The following is a 21,922-nucleotide window of genomic DNA, read 5'->3' as shown; positions in this document are numbered from 1 at the left end:
CTCTCAGTGAGGCGCCAGGTACCGCCGCACTGGCAGGTGGAATCGGGTGCTGGGTCATGGGGGCAGCATTGGGAAGGTGGGGCTCGTGAGGGGTGGGGGCAATCTCGCCACGTAGCCTGGCTCTTCGGACCCCTAAGCGCACGGCCCTGGGAGGCTTTCCTGTAGCTCCCAGCGACCAGAGAGAGGCTGAAAAGCGAAAATGAAAGCAGCCGGACAGGGTGCGGGGGTGTGCGGCAGGTCTTTGGGACGCCTTTCGACCTTCCCTGGGCTCCGCTCGGTCGCACTCCGCATCTCCTCCTCCACCTTCTGGCCGCTCTGGGGCAGCGGGTGCCCCAGACACCGAACTGGGAAGGCGGCCCCTGGGCCGGGCAGGTGTGGGGAGATCCCGCTAATCTGCTGCTTCCAAGCACTACCCCTGCTTAGAACTGCAGAGTCCCAGACCTGTAAGTCGGGGCTCCGACCCTTCCCCTGCCAGCTAATTCTCTCCCGAATCCGGCGGAGTCACATTTCCTCCACTTTGGAAAGTTTTCCAACTATTCCGCCCCCTGGGAAAGCCGGGGGAAATTATCTTCAGTTTTCTTATCTATTTGCAAGTTGGACTACCCCAGGAGAATGTAAACGCGTTGGAGCTCGGGGCTAGTTTTTCATTATTTCTGTATCCCCTTTCCCCCTCACCCGCCCGCACTTAGCAGGGGCAAAATAAATGCTCGTGGACTGTCCTGGGCCTGGCCCTGCAGGGGGCGCTTAAAGGCAGTGCAGAGCGGGGGCGAGGACAGCTGTGTACCCAGACTACACCGCCCCCTCTCCAGCCCCTGTCTGCCACTGGCACTCTTCCCCTCAGGGGAGCATCTCCACTTACCCAGGCAGCTTTCGTGCCTTCTTCTCAAGAGCGTCCATGGAGACCTTGCCAAATGCCCGGCACTGGGCGAGGCGCCCGGGAGGACGACACAAGGTAGAAGACACCACCCCTGCTGAAGGAAATTTTCAAAATATCCCGGGGAGAGAAGACTGGCACGTCTGAAAAGGGTACGTCTGTGTCCTGATACCAAGCAGAGCCAGTGAGTGACCTAAGCCACTAGAGAGTAGGTGAGTTGGGAGTGTGGCTGTAGGGGTGAGGAAAACCGGTTTCCGAGGTGGGGAGGGCTGGAAAGGGGGTGTAGGAATTTTAGACGGCCTTGGAGCGAAGGTTTGAGGTTGGGGAGGAGGGGACTACGGATGGACTAGACTGGGCAGGGCTCTGAAGGCCGACCCGAGGACTTTGACCAAGTTATTTCCTCTATACCTGGAAGAGCGAATAGCGAGTTCCACAGACATTTATTATACACCAACTGTGTGCGAGACCTTGGGGAAGGAGAAAAGATCGTAGAGTAAAAAGACCAGAGCTGGGACTCCAGCTCTGATGTTACATCAGTTGTGTGTCAACCTGCCCTTCCCTGGGCCTCAGTTTTCTTATCTGTGGAAACTGGAATATTGGCATTCCTTCCAGTGCGACATCTGTGAGACTAGTTAGGTTTGCCTGCGTTGGTCAGAGGCAGCTCTAATCCGGACAAGCGGCACTTGGAGCCAGGCGCCGCGTGTGGTTGCAGGGAGGGGGCGGTGACTCGATGGCTTCCCAGGGCCCAGGGGCCCTGACACGTGTTTCTAGGTGCCCTTGAGGGGTGTGGGTGGGCTGGGGGCAGCCCTCGGTGGAGGAAGCAGGGCACACTCAACTATCCTTCCCAGACCCCCTAGGGTGAGGGAGGGGCGGTGCTGTGGGAAGCTAGGGACCTTAACCCCGCAGATTCTAACCCCTCGGGGTGACCTAGTCTCGGAAAGGAGGCGTAGGCGCCCATCCAAATTCCTCCCCTCCGGCCCAGCGCCCCAGGGGAACTGCTTCTGCGTCCTCGGTTGGCTAAGCTTCCCGGTCTGGGGTGCGAGCCCGCAGTGACCCCCTCCAGCCCCAGCGCGCCCCAAATCCAAATCCGAACCCATAGCCGCTGGCAGGGGAGGGGACACGGCGCGCCTGGCACACACCCCCTGCAGTCCTCCTGGTCTCTAGTCCCTCGGAGTAATGACCCTTTTTACGTAACCGGCGGGAGGGAGAGAGGGAGGGACAGAGGGAGGGACAGACGGAGGGAGGCATGGTCTCTGCTGCCCGAACCTCCGCCACTGCTGCCTTCTGCTCCTTCTGTCCTCTCCGCCTTTCTCGGAGCTCCCGGCCCGAGCGAGGGCTCAGCCCAGGCCGCCGTTCGCGGCCCGCTCCAGCCGGGTTCGCGGCCGGGTCTCGCCTGGCCCCCGGCAAAGTTTGCTTGGCCCAGGGACTCATCTTCAACTGTCAAGCGCTGTCAGCGGAAATGATGAGACCTTGGCCATTTTCCGAGTCCGGGTTTCCTTCCTGAGCCCGGTGTGAGTTTGTGTGTGTGTGTGTGTGTGTGTGTGTGTGTGTGTGTGTGTGCGTGTGCGTGTGTGTGTGTGCGTGTGTGTGTGTGTGTCCGCGCGTGTGTTTTACGTGTGTGTGCGCGCGCGTGTGTGAGGAGACTGGAGAGAGAAAGAGAGCTTAAGGGGACAACTGGATTGGGGGGAGTGGGAGAGGATACGGATGACAAGTGAGACCATGGACCGGCTACACCCCCACGGCTTCTCTCTCAGGTAAGGCTCCCCAAACCTGGCTCCTAGAGAAAGGTCCGCCTCGGGGGGAAAGGGAGGATTTGGGGGACATGAGACTGATGCCCCGAAGGTGGTGGGCACTCCCTCATCCTCTTGTGCCCAGTCTTAGCTCTCCAAGTCCTCCGTTTTCGCGGTTCTCTACCCCCCCCCCCCCGCCCCAAGCTAGGGTGGTGCGGCTGAGAAGCCCCGGGCACCGACTTGGGACCGGACCCCATTCCTCTCTTTCGCCCACCACCCTCACACCCACGTGTTACAGCTCCAGGACAAGGGCGGAAGGGGTTTGCAAACCCGTGGGGGGTTGGTTTTTAAGGCACTGATGGTTTCTGGGTGGTGGGGGGGACACTGTCTGTTTAACACCCGCATCCTGAATCCCTGGGGCAAGGGAGTTAAGCTGACCAAGTCTTGGCAAAAGGGTCAGATCGTGGCTCAGGGAGAAGGTTGTTGGGAAGAGGGAGTCCTCTCTGCTATGAGTTTCTAGAAAGTGAAAGTATAGTCTGCCGGTCCCCGGGGATGCTCAGCTATTCGGTTTCTTATCCTATGCCCCTTTTCTTTTTGACAAGGAGATAAATCTGGGATGAGGTGGTAGAATAGGGCCCTGGACGGCAGGCCCTTCGCTCTTCCTCCACTCAAGCACTCTTCCCCATTCTTTCTTCTGTTCTCCAAGCACCTTTGTGGGAGTGGTAGCCTTGGAAAGGAGACCCAAGGAAAGAAAGTCCTCACCCCCACCAGTAGCAGCTGAATTATTTTCCCCAGGACCCAACCACTTTTCCCAAACCTGGTTGACAACTGTGTATGTCTCTCAGGACAGGCTACTGCTGTCTGTGGGTCAGAGTATGTTACCAGAGGTGTTTCCCCAGGAGAGAAGGTTGTCTAAGCTTTTCATCACTCCCCACAGAATAGGGTATTTTAGGTGATTGTCATGTGTCTCTCAGAAATCCCCTCCTGCCAGTCTTAGTGTGTTTGGGGGGGACATTTGAGGATTTGAGGAACTTGGAGTGGGGGGCGCACATCCAAGTCCTGGCTCATTTTCCTGATTACCATATTTCCTTGTTTCTCTTCCCCATCCTCTTTTGACATTTCCCCCCCCCCACCCACTTATGCCCCCTCCCCCTCTGCTCCCCATCCCCCAGCCTGGAGATAGTAGAGGAGGGGGCCCTGGCACCTAAATGCTTGCTGATCGACTGCCTGACTGCTGGGCCCCAAGATGAGGAAGGGGGAGTCCCTCGGGTGTCTTGGATCAGCCTAGAGGAAGAACAGGCACTCTACTGAAAGATCTTATCTCTGTTTGTCTTTTGTAGTCTGAGCCTTAGAACTTGACTTGGGAGTCAAAGGCCCAATACTGTCTGCCATTTAAAAGCAAGTCACTTCCCTAGTCTGGGACTCAGTTTCCTCATTTGTAAAATGAGGAAACTGGATTACATGTTGTCCAAGGACCCTTCTAACTAAACCTATGATCCTGTGGGCTTCCCTTCCAATTCCCCCAATCCCAGGACTGGAGGGGGCACCTCCCCACCACTATTCTCAGTTGGTAGACAGAGAAGTAGCCCAGCGTCCTTTGACTGGGCCATCCCTCCCTGAGTGCATTTAAGGGAACACAGATGGGACTTTAAACATTTCAGTCCCAGGATGGCAAAGGAGATGGGTGTCCTATCCCCATGTGCCCCAGAAGAGCCCTGGGATATCTCCCAGAACAGAAATTTAAATTCTGGGCCTTTAAAAAACCCAAAAAGGATTCCCATATCTCTCTCTCTCTCTCTCTCTCTCTCTCTCTCTCTCTCTCTCTCTCTCTCTCTCTCTCTCTCTCTCTCTCTCTCTTCTCTCTCTCTCTCTCTTTCTCTCTCTCTCTCTTTCTCTCTCTCTCTCTCTCTCTCTTTCTCTCTCTCTCTTCCCCTCCCCGCCCCCCAGACACTTTCAGAGTGCCTTACAGGACTCCTTTCAAAGTCCTTCAGAGCTGCTTTGGAGGGAGCCTTTACTGTGACATCAGCCAGAATCTCAGTCGAAACTGGGGTCCTGAGCAGACGTAGAGAATGGCATCCCCCCCCCTTCCTATTTATAGTCATATAAGAGTTCATAGGATTTAGAGCTGGGAGGAGCCATAGTGTAATAAACAGGGTATCGGGCTTGGGTTTAAGAAGACCTTGGTTCAGATACCACCTTTGATGTTTGTGTGACCTTGGACAAGTCACTCATCTCATCGAGTCTTTTTCCTCTGTAAAATGGGAGGGTTAGAGTAGATGCCCTTAAAGGTCCCCTCTAGTTCTGTACCTCTCTGATCTCCTCTTTCCTTATCTCTAAAACAAGAGGCTTGGACTAACTGGACTCCAAGATCCCAGGGCTGGAAGGGACAGCAGATGGTCCTCCTTTTACAGAAGAACAAACTGAAGCCCAGAAACTTGCTCAGGTGGTAGCAGAGTTGGGGTTTGAATCCAGGTCCTGCAAATCTGGCCTCCCTTCCCACTGCTCTGTGTGTTAGGAGGGGGAGAGGGGGGAAGAGGAGAGGTTCTCCTCTCATCTGACCATCCACCTACAAAGTTGAGGCCATGTAGTGGAATGGAGAGATTCCTGGATCTGTGGAGTTGGAGGCCCTTTGTCAAGTTCTCGCTCAACTAAGCATGACCTTGGGAGACTCATTTCCCTTCTCTGGGCCTCAGTTTCCTCATTTGTAAAATGAAGGGGCTAGCTGGTACAAAACTGGGAACAAGGGGTAGAAATTGCTGAGTCTCAATCTGTCAATTGAGGCTCATTGTAAACCAAACCTTCATCACTATTAGGGCTGCCCAAGGGGGAACTCTAGAAGTAGTGGGTTCCCCATCACGAGAAGTATTCAAGTCAGGGCTGGATTACCACTGGGGTTGTAGAGGGGATTCTTTGGGAGGCATAGGTTAGCCTTGATGGCACCTGGGGTCCCTCCCAGTTTCAAAGTTCTCTGATGCTATGACTGGGTGACCTCCAGGAACCCATCCATATCTAAAACAACCAATCAGTAAGTATTTATCAAGCACCTACTGCATGCCAGGCTCTGTGGGTGGTGAAGGGACTATGAAAGCAAATACAAATTCTCTTGAGATTGAATTTAATAAATTATAAATCCATGGTCGTTAGTGTGTGATAGTCCTGTGGTCTCTTCAAATTCCAAATCCCATGGTCCTCTAATGAAGCAGGCTAGAATGAGGTGGTAGAGGGGAGGTAGGAGACCAGTCTGTAGTACAGGGACCAATCTTGAAGCTGGAACGAATAGATGAAAGCTTTGGAAGTCTCTTCTGACCAGAGAGCCAGTGTGTATATGCTTGACTTGAAAATCAGGATCAATTTGGGTTAGAATACAGTCTCCAACCCCTAACAGTTGTGAGACCCTGGGCTATACTTGATTTCTCTGTTTCTAAGTCTGGTGGCACCAATCTCTGTGGGGTGTTTGGAGAACAAAGGAGATAATACTTAGAAAGTGCTTTGTAAACTTTTAAAGCACTAGGTCAGTGTCAGTTGTTATTATTAATATAGCTATAACAAAGAATGATGGTTGGGGAGGGGCCAAGAAGGAGGCAGAGGGTGCTGATGGATGGCTGTGGATTCCTAGAATCTTAGGAAGAAATGCTTTGGGTTCCCAGGGTCTGGGAAAGAAAAAATGTCTTGTCCTGTGCTCTGAATCAGGTCTGTTTGCCTTCTCTACTCTCACATCTCCTCCCCTTTCTTCTCCAAAACATACTGTGGAGTATCCCCCCAGGGGCTTAGGCTCGGTGCTTTTTCCTATAAATATAAATTTCTTTAAAAAAAAAAATCAAAATGTAGCAGAGGTTGGCCAAATTTATTCGAACTGGCTCTCTGAAGTTGACAGTTTCCAGATGGCATTGCTGCCAACTTAGCACTCCTTGGACCTCCTGCCTGTCCTGACTTGGTGCCAGGGTACCCTGACATTTGGATGAGCTGAGACAACACTGCTTCTCCTGATGGGTTGGCTGGCCTTGGAAGAGCTTATGGTTGGCATTCAGGGTCTGCGCTTTCTGGGTACCTTAGAATTGCTCTCCTGCCTGACCTGATGGCAATAGAGGCATGCCCTGCCTGCTGGCAATCTGGGAGAGTTTTGGCTGGGGGAATGGAATGCCCGAGAGGTCTGGCTGGGAGCTGGTCAGCGTCAGACAAACTGGCAGGCAGGGGGTACTCAGTGCCTGCCATAATTCTCTTGCCACCAGTAGTATCCTTTGAAAAGTGGCCAGGAGTAGACACATTGTTAGGGAATGAGGGCGTCCCAGGTTGGCATGAGGCTGTGAAATGGAAACACTGTCCTTACGTCTTAATCTGGCCCAGGTCCCTTTGATGTTCCAGACTTTATAGAGAGTATTATCTCCCAACATTTGGCCATTCAAAGAAGAGACCTCAAAGGGGAGTCCTATACTAGATTCCCAGAGCTAGAAGGACTGTTATTTCAAGTTTCCTGAAAAACTCCTATCTTATTTGGTTGCCTGGGTCTTCAAAATAGAAACTGTTACCATGTGGTAGGGATGGACAAACAGTATGTTGCCCTGCTTTACATGAAAGGGGGAGCAGGAGTCATAGAACCCTAGAGAGGTCAGGCAGAGCTGAGATGGGAAGGAAGGAGCAGGAAAAGGGAGGTGGGAAGAGAAGAGAAGAAGAGAGACTTAGGAAAGAACCAAAACAATGTAAGGCAACAGGAGCAGGTAGACAAGTCACTCCAGGGAGTGACTTTTTTTTTTTAAGGAATGCTCTGGTCTCTGCCAGATTCTCTTGCCAAAGGGGGGCTCATCCTTCCCCTGAAGATCCTCATTCCCCATTCCCCTGAGGACCTAGGAAGGGAAGTGACTCCTTTCGGGTCAGGCAGTGAGTCAGGATCTAATTGAACTCAGGAGTTTGAGTTCCCAGGCTCATGGGCCTTCTGGAGGCCCTGGGTACTAGGGACTGAGTCAGTGCCCCTCTGTGTCAGTGACCGTCCAGGCAGAAGGGCCACCCAGATGACACATGAGGGTGGGGTGATCGATGGCCAGCGGAGGTCATGTGACTGCCTGCCTGCATCCAGAGTTAGCCCCAGGCCAGTTCCAGAATGGAAACACCAATGGAGCTCCCTCTGGGCCCCCCATATGTCCCTACTTTTGAGGGGCCTGGGTGGGGGAGGTGAGGTTGACCAGGCAACCTCCATCCTGGACATGCAGATTTCTCCCTACAGGCTCTGGGATGGTATGTGGATATTTGGAGTATATGACCTTGGGTCAAGCCCTTTCCTCTCTCTCTGGGCCTCAGTTTCCCCATCTGTAGAATCAAAAGGGTTATATTACATGATCTCTAAAATCCCTTCCAGCTCTCATTCCAGTGAGGGATGTGAGAGGACAAAAGGGGATGGAGACATAAGGAGAATGTTTTCTGGAGGCATTGTGGTACAATGGACAGGACAGTGCATGTGGAGACCCATCTTTGGATTCCTCCTCTGATCTTTTATCCCTTGTGACCCTGAGCAAGGTTCTTGGCCTCTCTGAGCCTGCTTTCTTATCTAGAAGACCAGGAGAGGCAGCAAAGTGTATTGGATAGAGTCAGCCTCCATCAGAGTAAGAAAGACCTGGTTTCAGATCTCACCTCTGACCTGTTCTGGTTGTGTGACCCTAAAGTCCCTTAATCTCTCTGTGCTTTAGGCCAGAGGCATGGGAGTGCAGCCTGAACCTGATTCAAATGCAATTGAGAAATATTTAACAAAATATATAAAAATACAATAGAACATAGATAATGCTGATATGTGATTTTCTAAGCCAGTATGCAGAGAACTTAGGTTTGGATGTGAATTTGAGGATGTTATTCTAGATGACTTTGTAAATTGAAGAGAAAGTGCTGACCCACATTGGAACTCACCACACTCTTCCTGGGGAAAGGCCATGAGGTTTAAATTTATGTGTGTGGAATCTTCACCAATCAGGGATTTAGAGCAAGAAGGGACTCTATGTGCTGTCAAATCCCCCTCATTTCACAGATAAGGAAATGGAGGCTGAAATTGCTTAAGGGACTTCTTGCCTGGGTTAGTAAGTGTCTGAGGTGGGATTTGAACTCAGGTCTTCGCGGTTCCAAGCCCAGCGATTTCTACTTGTTGCACCACTCAGCTGCCCGAGTGCAAAGCTAAAGTTTCATAGAGGTTAGGAGACTTAGCCAAGGGTGCGCAAGAAATCTGGACCAGCTTCACTGAGCTGGCAGGCCCCTGGAAAGGGGAGTGGATTGGGAGAAATGGGGGGAGGGGGAAAGGGGGAGGGTAAGAGACACAATATGACCAAGCAGGGGAGAGAGAGGTTGTTTGAGGAGTTTGTTTAGCCTGCAACCAACCTCTTGCTGCTTCTGGTGGGGCATGTCTAGTGCACCCTCCTCCCCCAGCTCTCTAGGTCTGCCAGAACTGAGCTTGGGTATACTCTTAGCCTCCCAGCTTGATCCCAACTCTCGTCCAGGGGTGTTTACAGCTGCTTGGAAGTTCCAGCCCCAGGGGTTTGGAGGGGGGAACCTCTGGCTGCCTGTAGTAGGAAGTCAGAGCCCATCTAGGCTGCTGACTCACAGACAGGCTGGCAGCCCTGATAGAAGTGGGGGAGGTTAGGAATCGGTGGATATGAGGAGGGAGAGGGGATGAAAACAGTAGTCTTCTGGAATAAGGGAGGAAGAAAATATCCTTTGGAGAAGCAATGTGGTATAAATGGATAAAGCCCTGCACTTGGTGTCATGAGGCCCTGGGTTCAAATCCTGCCTCAGAACCTCTCCCAACCTCAGTTTCCTCATCTGTAAAATGAGAGGACTTGAACTCACTAGTCACTAAGGTCCCTTCCAGCTCTCAATCTATGATGCAACGATTTAAATAGAACATTTAATTTTCCAGAACATTTATGGGTGTATTTTTTACTTTATCTTCAAGGGTGAGAAGGTATTGCTGTCCCCGTTTTACAGATGAGGAAGTGGAGACCCAGAGTGACTAGGTAGCTTAAACCCTAAGGTCACACATTTGGATAGATAGTTGGCAGACCTGAAACTAGAACCAAGAACTCCTGACCCCCACTCAACCACACACTATCCCAGTGAAAAGAGCTGATTAAGAAATGGCATGAGGTATTTCCTCCCCCCAAAAAAATTGTAAAAAAGGGCTTCCAGTGTCTAAAAGTCTCTACTTCATTCTCCCAGGTACGGGGCGTCAAGGGCTCATCAATCCCAACCCCACAGTCCCTAATTTTAGAGGGACGAGTTCATTTCAACAAGCATTTTGCAATTATTAAGCAACTTATATGCCAGACATGGTCATTGGCACTAGGGGTAGGAAGCCAGATGAATGGAGGAGTACGAATCTGAACCTCTAAGATCTAGCCGGTTTCTCTGCCTCTGACCTCTAGCTGGCTAGGGGATGATTGGGGAGGTAGCAGAACCCAGAGCTTTCCTGGTCCCTGCATGCAGTGGTGTGGGGGGAGGGTATGGGGGGGAGGATGCGGGAGGACATTTCCTGTTCTAACAGCATGTGCAAGCCCGATAAATGTTTTCTATGAGTCCAAGGTAACGCAGGAAACCCCAATGAGAGTGATGGTGAATTTTAGCCCAGAGCAGGCCATGGGGTGCGTGTCATAGCACCCTGAGCTATCTCCCCCAGCCTTGGACACCTCGGTGGTCCTCGCTCCAGCCCAACAAATCTGGGGTTTATGGGAAAGAGGGCTGTATTTAGAATCAGGTCTGGGTTCAAATCCAGCTACCACTGCCCAGTCATGTGACAAGTCACTTCTGTCTCTGGACCTAAGTTGTCCTGTCTATACCATGAGGGATTTGGACTACAATGGTAGCTATGTTTCCTCCCAGCTCTGAGGTTCTAGGTTCCCTTCCTCCTCTAAAGTTCAGCTAATTCCACATTCCAAGGGCCTTTCCAGCTCTGACATTTCATGTTCTAAAAGTGCTTCCCTCCTCCTCCCCACCCCAAGATCTGATATTCTGCATTCTAAGGCCCCTCCCAATTCAAATATTCCATCTGACATTCAGCGTTCCAAGTTCTTTCCCAGCTATGTTCTCTCATATTCTATGTCCTCTGGTATCATAGATTCATAGTATTGGGACTAGATAGGAACTTTGAAGTCTTCCAGGTCAATCTTTTCATTTTACAGATGGGGAAACTGAGGCCCAGAGAGGTTAAGAGACTTGCATATGGGCAAAGTATGACCAAAGGAGTAGCATTGGCAGCAAGCACTTGATAAATGCCTACTGTGTGCCAGGCTACAACAAAAGACATAATTCCTGACTTCAGCAGGTTTGCAATTCGATGACAATTAGTATTAGGGGAAAAAAAAGTCAGAAGGTTTAGAAAATTTTTCTGGCTGGAGTGTGTAGTGCCTGGCACACAGTAGGCGCTTACTAAATGTTTATCCAAAGAATGAATGAATGGTATTAAGGAAGACTTGAAGGAAGAGGCATCTCTCTTGTGTTCCTAGGCTGAAACTTTCTCTTCATACTCTACCTTGTGCTAAGCCATCTTTGTGGGTTGCTTTTTGAACCATTCCTACCCCCACTTGTGGAAAGGAAAACAGGATTCCTCACCATAGGAAAACTCTCTTTTCCCCTGGCCTCCCTCCCCTGCCATCCCCCTTGAGCTCAAAACTTATAATTAACTGGGAAATGCTCACCTTGCCCTCATTTCTGACGTTAGGTGGAGGAAGCAGGGCAGGCCCCCAGCATGGGTGGAGAAGGACCTGGAGCTGGGCTTTGGGTTTGGGGGGGAGGGGAGCAACCTCTGCTTGCCCATCTGGTAGCATTTGACTGAGCCCTTGAGACCAGAGAGCCATTGCTAGGTCAGCAGGTAAGGGAACAGTAGCCCTGAGCTTTGGCCCAGGGCCCTTGGAGAAGTGGAGGGGGGAAGATGTTTGGGGGAGGAGGGGTTCTAGGGGAGGAGATTTAGTGGGTACCAAAGCTGAGATGCCAACTCTGCAGAAGTGGCCGGAGGCAGCCACAATACATAGGACAGGAAAGCAGTAGTGAAAGCCTGGGACAGGAAGGAGCCAATTCTATCATCCTAGATGAGGAGAGGAGAACTTGAGGTGAATGGGGGAGGGAGGAGAGGAGGTGAGTGCAAGCCAACTTCCCCTAGTCCAGAAGGGACCACATGCCTACCTACCCTTGGTGCCCCCATTGCCTCAGGAGAGGAAGGAGGAGGCATGCCTTAATAAATAGTTGATGATGGATTGTTTCTTTCAAGGGTCCTGGCCAGTTTGGTCACTGAGACACCCCCCCCAATTCTCCCCCCACCTCTCTGTCTCTATCTCCCTATCTTTCTCTCTCTACTTCTCTCTCCCTACCTCTCTCTCTCCTTGTCTCTTACTCTTCCTGTCTCTGTCTCTTCCTGTCTCTGTCTCCCTATCTCTTTCTCCCTCTCTTTCCTACCTCTCTCACCTAGTCTGTTTCCTTGTCTCTCCCTATCTCTCTCTACCTCTGTATCTCTCTGTCTCTGTCTTTCTACCTATCTCTCTCTCCCTACCTCTCTCTCCTTGTCTCTGACTCTTCCTGTCTCTGTCTCTCTTTCTCTTTCTGTCTCTCTCTCTTGTCTCGTTTCTTTTCCTTATTTTTAGACTATATTCTTTCCTGGGTTGCCTGCCTGCTTCCCAGAGGAACGAAGGGTCTCTTACCAACTAGATGTCCCATGGAGGGTCAGGGTGGGTGGCACGGACAGAGTTGCCCTGGAGCAGATGGTTCTGAATCAAAGGTTTCATGGTGCATTCACAGTTTCTCTATTAATGGGGCCTCTGGTTTGAGGGGGGTTGAGGGCTGGGAGTGGGAGCCGTGTGATTCGATCCCGGGACTCCTCCTTAGGCAGGCTGTGTAATTGCCTGGGTGCTTCTAAATTGTTCATTAGGGAGATAAGATCTCCTGGAACAACACAGTAATTGTCCCTCCTTGAGAGCCAAGAGTGTGGAGTTTGGCTCTTGGTGGGACTATTAATTTCAACAGGATGGGGGCTGGCCTGGGAAATTCCAGCAGGGCTGCCCAGCTGGGATCTGGGAAGGGAGTGGGGAGCAGATGAATGAGGGGGGAGACAGCTCAGGCCAAACCCCCAGTACCTGGCCCAGACACTGTGCGCCCAGGAAAAGATTAGCAAAGCAAAGATTTAGAGCCCAAAGGGACCTTAGGAATCATTTGGTCTAGTTGCCTCCATTCCCATTTTACCAATGAGGAAACTGAGGCCAAGAGTAGAAGCCATCTAATTCAATTCCCCCCACACTTCCACTTTACAGCTGAGGAAACTAAGGCCCAGGAAAGGTAAAATGAAGGTCCCAAGGAGTAGAATAGGATTTGAACTCCTGTTCTCAGAAGTCAGTTGGATACCACCAGCTTTCCCACCTGTGGGAGTGCGAGAGGCAGGACAGAGCAGGTTCTGTCCAAAATTCCACTTGCAGCTGAGGGCAGGAGGGGAATCTCCCTCTAGCTCTGGGCCTCAGTTTCCTTCTGTGTACAGTGATGGCGTCAGGCTGAATGGCTTTCCATCTCTCTTCCACCCCTACAGCCATAGCTGACGTTCTCTCCACAGTGCACTTTTCACAGGTTTTTGTCTGCCTATATCTCATTTCAGGCTGGTACTAATTACTCTTAATCCCTGGGTCATGAGACAGCCTAGTTCAGAACCTGCTATGCAGGACTTCATGGTTAAGAAATAGAGCAGCTTATGTTTTGTTCTAACTAACCTTTTCAGGTTTATAAAGTGCTTCTCTCCTTATAACCTTGGGAGGTAAGTAGAGTGCAAGGATGTCTATACCCATTTTACAGCTGAGGAAACTAAGGCTTAGTGTAGGATCATCTATCCAGAGCTGGAAGGGACCCTCCTCTAGTCCAACTCCATCATTTTAAAAATAGGGAAACTGAGGCTCAGAAGTGTCAGTTGACTTGTCCAGTACTTTTCAGTGATTCAGACCAAGGCCTCCACCATCCCAACTCTCTGGGATGGTTTCTGCTGCAGTAGGCTACATACTTGAGGTGAGAAAGAGGAAGCGAAAACTGGCATGCACTACCTAGATGTCGTTAGACAAGTCCCTTAACTTTGTGGAACCCCAGTTTCCTCATCTGTCAAACAATTCTCCTCCCATCTCTGTGACTATGGTGCATGATCACTTATCACCAGTATGACCTTGGGCAAATCTCTTCATCTTCCAACTCAGTTTCCTCATCTGTAAAATGGCTGCACTAGACTTGGAAAGCCCTCCCTGTTGTGAACCACACCTAAGTTCTACCCCTTGGTTTCAGAGAATTTCCTTGGTGGGTGTAAGGAGAGGAGGTCCCCCAAGACTCTGGCTTTCTGGGTCCTCCCCCGCAGCCAAAGACTAGTGACCGCTCCATCCTTTATTTTCCATAGTCAGCACATTCAGCTCCTGGTCTTTGGCTGTGGGAGCCTTAGCTGGGTGATTGTTTGACTCTGTTGATATGTTTCCTAAGGCACACCCCCTCCTTCCCGCCCCACCCCCCCATAGACCTCCTGAGCCTCCAGGCCACAGAAATGTTCCCACACTTTTCCGCACTGAGGGCTGACCCTGCGAATGCCACAGTGTGTGCTGCTTTGAACTGGGTAACTCGGACAGGCCTGGGCTGGGGAGGAAGCCCTGGGGCAGGGGTTTCAACTCAGCCCCACATCCTAAACTTTCCCTGCCCTCACTTCGGTTTCTTTCAGCCTCTGGCCTGGGGCCTTTATTGCCTTGGCTCGTATTCTATATCTTTGGACAAGGTCCTTCTCCCCATTTTTACAGTGGAGAAACTGAGGCCAGAATGGGGGAAGGGGCCTCTTTGGGACACTTAGGCTGCCTGCTCCTGAAGGAGGAGATGCTAAGACCTCCCTCCCCCACTGGGGGTGCTCTGTGAAATCTTGACCTTTTGAGATCCCTTGAGCCAGACTCCTCCATTCAAGGGAACTGGCAGATTATCCTGGCTCCTGCTCCCGGGCCGGGGGCCAGGCTCTCTGGGGAAACAGGACAGAGGAAGACTGGGAGAGTGAGGCTTCGTTCTGATTTTTGTGCTCAGAGCAAAATGACTAGCGAGACAAGCGCTCATATCACAACAGCCTGGGTGGCATTTTTTTCCCTTCAGTTCCTAGTCTTGGTATCAGGAGGAGCTGAATTCAAATCCCACCTCAGACACTAATTAGCTCTGTGACCCCAGGCAAATCAAGAGATTTGCCTCTCTCAGCCTCAGTTCTATCATCTATAAAAATAAATGTAAAGCTGGAAGAAACCTTTTAGGATATTAAATTCATCTGTTATTTGGTGGATAAGGAAGTTAGTGATACAAGGAGAAAAACCAAAGAATCCTTTTCCTCCAGATTACATGGCTGGGGGGTTGGGGGGAGGTTGAAGGAGACAACATGTACATAGAAAACAAAGCACAAAATTTAGACAGTCAGTTAATCAACAATTTATTAAATGGATACTATGTAGATGCAAAGAAAAAGGAAGTCCCTGCCCTCAGGGAGTTTATATTCTATTGACTGTGCAAAGTAATTTCCAGGGGCAAGCACTTTCTCTTCCCACAAATCTTTCACAAGGATTCCATCTAATAATCATATTAAATTTACAATAATGGAGCACCCCAAGGAGAAGAAGCATTGATTAAGCACCTACTATGTGCTGGACACTGTGTTAAGTTCTTTACAAAAATTATCTCATTTGCTAGATTTACAAAGTGCATGTTAAAATTATTAACCAATAATTTGAGCCCAGCGTCCGAGAAGAGCTTGGCATAGTGGAAAAAAGTTCTGCATTTGAAGTCAGGTCTGGGTTTGAATCTGACACCTGCCACTTATTAGCTAGCGTGTGTCCTTGGGCAAACCAAGATGTCCAGTGTTGTGGGAAGAGTGTTAGAATTGGAGTATGGAAGACCTGGTTTCAAATCCTGCCTGAGACACTTAGAAGCTATGTGGGCTGGAGCAAGGAACTTAACTCTGTGGCCTCAATTTCCACAGCTGTAAAGGTTTGAGAGAGTTAAGGCTGGAGTCGATGATCCCTAGACCCCTCTTCTATATCTCTTTTATGTCAATTTTGGGAGCCTCAGCTTCCTGATCTGTAAAATGAAGGCGATTCTGTTCTGTTCTGTTCTGCCTCCCCTACTCCCACCTCTCCGGGGCAGGAGCACCGGAGACAAGGGATAGAAAGAGGAAGGGGGTATATTGGGCTTACTGTTAAGAAGGGGAAAAAAAATTAACAATGACAACCATTCAAAAGTTGGATGGGTGTCTGTGGTCAGTCAGTTTATCAGTCAACCAAAAAGCATTTATTAAGCACTTACTGTGTGGATTGGAGAAGCAGAGACAAAAATAGAACAGTGCCTGCCTTCAGGGAACTTACATTCTAACAGGAAAGATAACACGCTGTATTTATCTTATTGTCATAAAATATGTCTAGCAAATGAGATAATTCGGGGGAGTTGGAGGCATAGAGTAGTTGGTTGCTCTTTGTTGAAGGTATTTGGACAGAGGCTGAATGCCAGCTTATTTGGGAAACTAGAGGGAGAATTTCTTTTGGGGATAGATTGGACTGGATGGCTCCTTGGCTTTAAGTGTGTGCTCCTAAGGGAAAGGATCTTTGTTTTTTTAACGTAGCTTCCATGTTAAGACAGGCTGAGATATGCGTAGAGGAGGAGTTCTCACCTTTTTAGGTGTCCTGGACCCCTTGGGCAATCCGAAGAAACTTCAGGACCCTTTCTCAGAATCGTGTTTTTAAGTGCATAAAATAGAATATATGGGATTATAAAGGAAATCAATTAGATTACAATAAAGATATAATTCCCCCTTCCACTTCAAATTCATGGACTCCCTGTGGACTCCAGGTTAAGCATCTTTGTCCTAGGGGCTTGGGTGCCCTGACAAAGGTGTCCTTTGGGGAGAGGAGAGTTTGGGTCTGTTTTGAGGGCAGGGGGAGGAATGAGTTGTTCTAGTGCCCTGACCCCCTGAATGCTGCCCTTGGGTTGACCTCATAGGATGGGGCCTAATTGCCAGTGGGATAGATGCCTAGCCTTAAATATATGTTTGATTTTTCAAAATTGGGTTCTGTGGTGATCTCTCCTTGTTGTACTTACTTCATTCTTCGAGCCTTGGGTCCGAAGCCCTTTTTGGCCCTATAGAATCTGAAGGGCACTAGGGGCACAGGCATTCTAATGTGGAAGCTGGCCCAGCTGGGCCTTGGCTGCACATGAAAGGGCGATGGCAGCCATGAGTGTCCCCGAGGGCCAGCCCTGGACCAATGCCCCATGGTAACCCTGGTTGACTGGAATCCAGCAGGCTCCGGAAGAAAGTCAGTAAATCTCCCTGTTCTCAGCTCTTCTCTGTGAGGCAGACCCGGCCAGCTCGGCTGATGAGGAGTTAGGCACATCCGGTACAGGGCAGGGGGAGCCTGAGAAGGTTTAGCCAGCCCTTGACGTGGGACTCCTTCACTTTTCCCAAGCCAGACTTGGGGTTTCTCTTCCCGTGACAGAGCTGCCTGCCTCTCTTGGGAGCACCCCTTCCATGGAACACCCCCAACCCCAGGTGAAGAGCCCTTGAAATAGCCCAAGGGTACACTGATGCTTTAAGGCTGGATAAAAGGCAGGGGGGCAAGAAGGAAACTAATGCCTACTGTGTGCCAGGCATTGCGCTAAGCGCTTTACCAATATTATCTTACTTGATCAACAGCCCTAGGAGGTAGGTGTTATTATTACCCCCATTTTACAGTTGAGAAAACTGAGGCAAAAGGTAAATGACTTGCCCAGGGTCACACAGCTAGTATCTGAGGCTGGATTTAACCTTGGGTTCTCCTTACTCTAGGCTCAGCTTTCTATCATCCCCTGTACCACCTACCATCTACTTCCAAAACCCTTTGATTCTGTCAGCCTCCTGGCTATTCTGTGAATGAGACTCTCTAGCTTCCCCGTGCCCAGAACTCTCTCCCTCCTCTGTTATTGACCTCCCTAGCTTCCTTTAAGTCCCTACAATCCCACCTCCTACAGAAAGCCTTCCCCAACCTCTCTTCATTCCAGTGCCTTCCCTCTTTTAATTATTTGCAATTTTATCCCCTCTAGAGTGTACTTTTGTAGGTATTTGTTTGCACATGGTCTCCCCCATTAGACTGTCAGCGCCTACTGTGTACCCTCCTTGAGGGCAGGGCTTGGCATATGCCTAGAACATAGTAGGTGCTTCGTAATCATTTGATTCCGCCTAGGGAGGAGAAGAGACTCATCCAAGGTCACATAGTTGGTAAAGGGTAGAAACATGATTTGAACCCAGATCTGACCCAAATTACTATAATACCATGAAAAGAACAAAGAGTAACTTGGGATCCTGAGGACAGGAGTTGAAATCCTACCTTTATCACTGCCTCTGCCACTCACTGCTTGGCTGACCTTGGCAAGTTCCATACTCTCTCTGCGTCTCAGTTTCCTCATCTGCAACATGGAATATTTAGACTAGGTTTAAGGTGGTTCAGTGGATAGAGCACCAGGCCATCATCAGACTTCCTGCAGGACTTGGAATCAACAAGATCTGCGTTCAAATGTGGCCTCTAACACTTACTAGCTATGTGACCCTGGGCAAGACACTTAACCTCTGCCTGCCTCAGTTTTCCCCAGTGGTGAAATGGCAATAATTACAGCGCCTTCTTTGCAAGGTTACAAGAATCAGATGAGACAACATTTGGAAAAAGTGGTTAGCACACAGTAGGTGCTATGTAAATGCTTATCCCCCTTTCCTCCCTTCCCCTCTAAGACCTTTCCCTGCTTTAATCTCCTCACTCCAAAATTCAATGTTGTTGTTTGTTTTTTAGCCAGGTCAGGATGTGGTGTTATCCCACAGAAGCAGAATATAATAGACGAATATTGCACTGTACAAAATGAGCTTCTCCAAAGCCAGGATTCTATTTTTTGCCTTTGTAAGTCCGAGGTCTTGCACAAAGCCCAGCTCAGAGAGATGCTTAATGAATGCTTGTGGAATTGAATCCATTTCATTCTAAATGACCTCTCTTCATCTCTTAAAGATCTGTTACATTTCTACCTTTAAGAGCAAGAAGGGTCAAGGCATGAAGTGATAGAATTTTAGAGTGGGGAGGGTCTTTAGAGAATCCAACTTCCTCCCTTTACAGCTAAAGAGAACAAAACAACTGCATTCATTCTACAGAGTGATGCCAGGTCCGCAGACCTGTCTTTGACTCAATGTCTCATCACACTGACCAGGGAGAGGACCTTGGAATTCACCTAGTTCTAGTTGGTGCCTAGTTCTTAATATGTCCCTGGATGGGCACCATTAGAACTTTACAGTACAGTTTGAAACAGAGGCATTATGGCTGTGGATCATTTTCATGACTCAAGGTGTCCTCTGCAGAGTATTTTCTGGGATGCCTCTGATTTCCCAAATTTGGAAAGAACCTCAGCATGGGAAGAGTCAGAGGCTCAGTTTTCACAGCCTAATGTTTGTTAAGGACAAGCTGGTCTTTCTTCTGCCCTGCCTTGGGCCTGACTTCTGCTGCTTCAGGGGGGTTGCTCTCCCATGATTTGACCTCCCTTCTAGATCTTGGGCCACCTAGTGGAAGGAGCACAGGACTTGAAGTCACAAAGCCTGGATTCAAGTGCTGGTTTTGACTCTGATTAGCAGCATTAACCTTGGACCAATAGAAATTTATCCAGAAATGGAATGAGTTGTCTTGTGAAAAAATGAGCACCTCATCAGATTAGGTGTTCAGGGAAAGCCTGGATGGTCACTTCTTGAGGAGCCATAGAGGTGGAAGGACCCCAGAGGTCTTCTACTCCACACATCCCCTTTACAGATGAGGAAACTGAGGACCAAGGAGGTATAGGGACCTGAAACCTAGACAGAACTGTAAAGGACATCTCAGACCACCTAGTCCAACTCCCTCTTTTTACAGATGAGGAAACTGAGGCCCCAAGAGGGAATGCCCAGGATCATGCAGGCAGTGAGTATCTGAGCTAGGATCCCATCAACCCATCTGAGTTTGTTTCCCTTTCTATTAAATGGGGTTAATAATAATACCTGCAGTGCCTACCTCACAAGACACCTGGAGGCTTAAATGGGACAGTTTTATAAAGTGTTTTACAAGCTTTAAAGTGTTAGATAAATTTCATTTACTATACAAATTTTCCTAGGGCTTTTCTGGGTCAACGAAAAATGATTCTGAGCTAAGGCTGAATTTACCCAAGAGACTCGGTTTTGGTTTTTTTCTCTCTCCACACAGGCAGGATGTTCTTCATTCATTCATTCATTCATTCATTCATTCATTCATTCTTTCTTTCTTTCTTTCATTCATTCATTCTTTCATCCAATCCGTTGGGCGACAAGCATTTTATTAAGTGCTTACTACTTAAATGGTAGACACTAGGGATACAAGGACAAAAGTCTCAGGCAGGTCATACATATGGACTGTGTGGGAAGGGTTACAATATATTCAGAGGCAAGTCAATAGAGAATATGAACAAAATAAATTTTAAAAATGTACATCACAAATATAATCTTCCAAATGGAAGCATTTACCCTAACAATGAGGGAAGATAGTCTATTGAAACCTATGCACTCCCTCTTAGAGGTGTTTTTAAATGCATAAAATTAAAATACATGAATTACAAAGGAAGCCAGTGAAATATAGTTTTAAAAAAAACAAAACAAAAAAAACCCAAGTTTCCCAGACCCTAGGTTAAGAGCTTTTGACCAAGGGGAATCCAAAAAAGAATCAGATAGGAGGTAGGTCTTGAACTGGACCTTTTTCTAAGAGGCAGGGGGGAGGAGGGGAGGAGTCATCTGTACAAAGCCAAGGGGTATTGGGCATGGGGGGGGATATCATGTTGTCAGAGAGTTGAGAGCATGAAGGGTACCAATAGATTGGGGACAGACTGTGACATCAAGCAGAGGAGTACATATGGAGGGGTCCCCAAAAGTCTTCATGCAGCTGTAAGTTTTTTAATTTATTTATTTTTCGTTTTCAACATTCACTTCCATGAGATTTTGAGTTTTAAATTTTCTCCCCCTTCCTTCCCTCCTAAGATGGCATGCAATCTGATGATTCACTCCTGTTAAACATAGTTTCACATTAGCAATGTTGTAGAGGAGAATTAGAACCAAAGAGAGGAACCATGAGAAAGAAGAAAGCTTGAAGTTTTAATAGGACTACAGTAAGATTCTGGGGACAATGTGGGATTTTTTTGTCATCTTTTCCCCCCTCTTTTCCTCTCCTGCTTTGGACCCCTCTACGGGAATAGGTCCCAGATTTATGTGTCATCATGGGACTTTAAGAAAAGTTCTGAATTCACAGAATCTGGGTTCGGACCCCCCTCTTCCCTTACTGGTCTGCACGAATCATAGGATGGCTGCTTTGCCTCTGTAAGACGAGGGGATTGGACAAGATGACATCTGAAATCCTTTCTAGCTTGAAATCTATGATCCTCTGAACTAGGCTCTGGGTGTACTTGTGTTTTTGACCCTTTCACTGGAGTTCCCAGGGTCCCCTAAACCCTGATGCGGCCCAGTTTGGGCTGGGGTGGGGAGGTGGGTGTAGACATTCAACAGTATGGATGCAGCTGTCTGACCCTGACGTAGCATGTCTAGCCTGGCAGCTTGTTCCATGGGGGATTCAAGGGGTGGGGAGAGCTTGGGAATCAGATGCCAAACTCTTTTTCCCAAACTCTTTCTGGAGAAAGTTCTCTGATATCTCATCACTTTCTAGGCCCCCTTGCACCTCACCTTCCTATGGACGAAGCAAGTGGACTGCATCTTCTGGCCAGCACCAATGTGCCCTCTATGGTCATTAATAATAATGATAATAGCATATAAATGAAATGTATGCTTTACATCCATTGTCCAACGAGGCATCCTAAGAATCTGGCAGGGTAAATTCTGCAGAGATTCTTCTCCCCTACCACTAGAAAAGATCAAGAGGCAAGAGGCAAACACAAGTCTTCAGATCTGTGGGAGAAATTCGCTTCTGGATCTCTGGGCTCAATTTTTTGACTCAGGGTGGTCATGGCTAATGTGAGTTTCATGAAAGATGCTGGAGACCAGGATGCTGGAGGCTGGCCCAGCCAGGAGGAGAGTGATTCACCTGGAGGCAGGCCAGGCCATCATCTTTCAGAGTTTCTCACTCTCATGAATGAATTGGCCCCAGGCCCTAGCCCTTTATTCCAGGAAAGAGGAAACTCAGGGCCCCTGAAGGGAGGGGTTGGTGCTGTAAGGTCCGTCCCAGCTTGGATATTCTTTGTTCTAAGGCCCCTCTACCCAGTTTTGACATCCTATATTCTAAGGTCACTCCTAGCCCTGACATCCTTTACTCTAAAT

At 49.1% G+C, this 21,922-nt stretch overlaps 1 protein-coding gene across 5 annotated transcripts in view; it reads left to right on the top strand.

Annotated features, from left to right (window-relative positions):
- The first annotated feature begins 939 nt into the window (after positions 1 to 939).
- SH2B3 (SH2B adaptor protein 3) overlaps positions 940 to 21,922 on the top strand; it is a 90,834-nt gene continuing 69,851 nt past the window's right edge. Inside the window, exon 1 of one of the 5 annotated variants that reach the window (XM_072600453.1) lies at positions 940 to 1,026. The gene's annotated coding sequence lies outside the window, so the exon portion shown is untranslated. Of the gene's footprint in view, positions 1,087 to 2,110; positions 2,629 to 21,922 lie in introns of those variants that run through there. The other 4 variants (XM_072600452.1, XM_072600451.1, XM_072600455.1 and 1 more) reach the window with 4 other exon arrangements.

Source organism: Notamacropus eugenii, chromosome 4, assembly GCF_028372415.1.
Source record: "Notamacropus eugenii isolate mMacEug1 chromosome 4, mMacEug1.pri_v2, whole genome shotgun sequence".
In the NCBI taxonomy this organism is placed as follows: domain Eukaryota; kingdom Metazoa; phylum Chordata; class Mammalia; order Diprotodontia; family Macropodidae; genus Notamacropus; species Notamacropus eugenii.
This window is presented reverse-complemented; position numbering and strand designations above follow the sequence as displayed.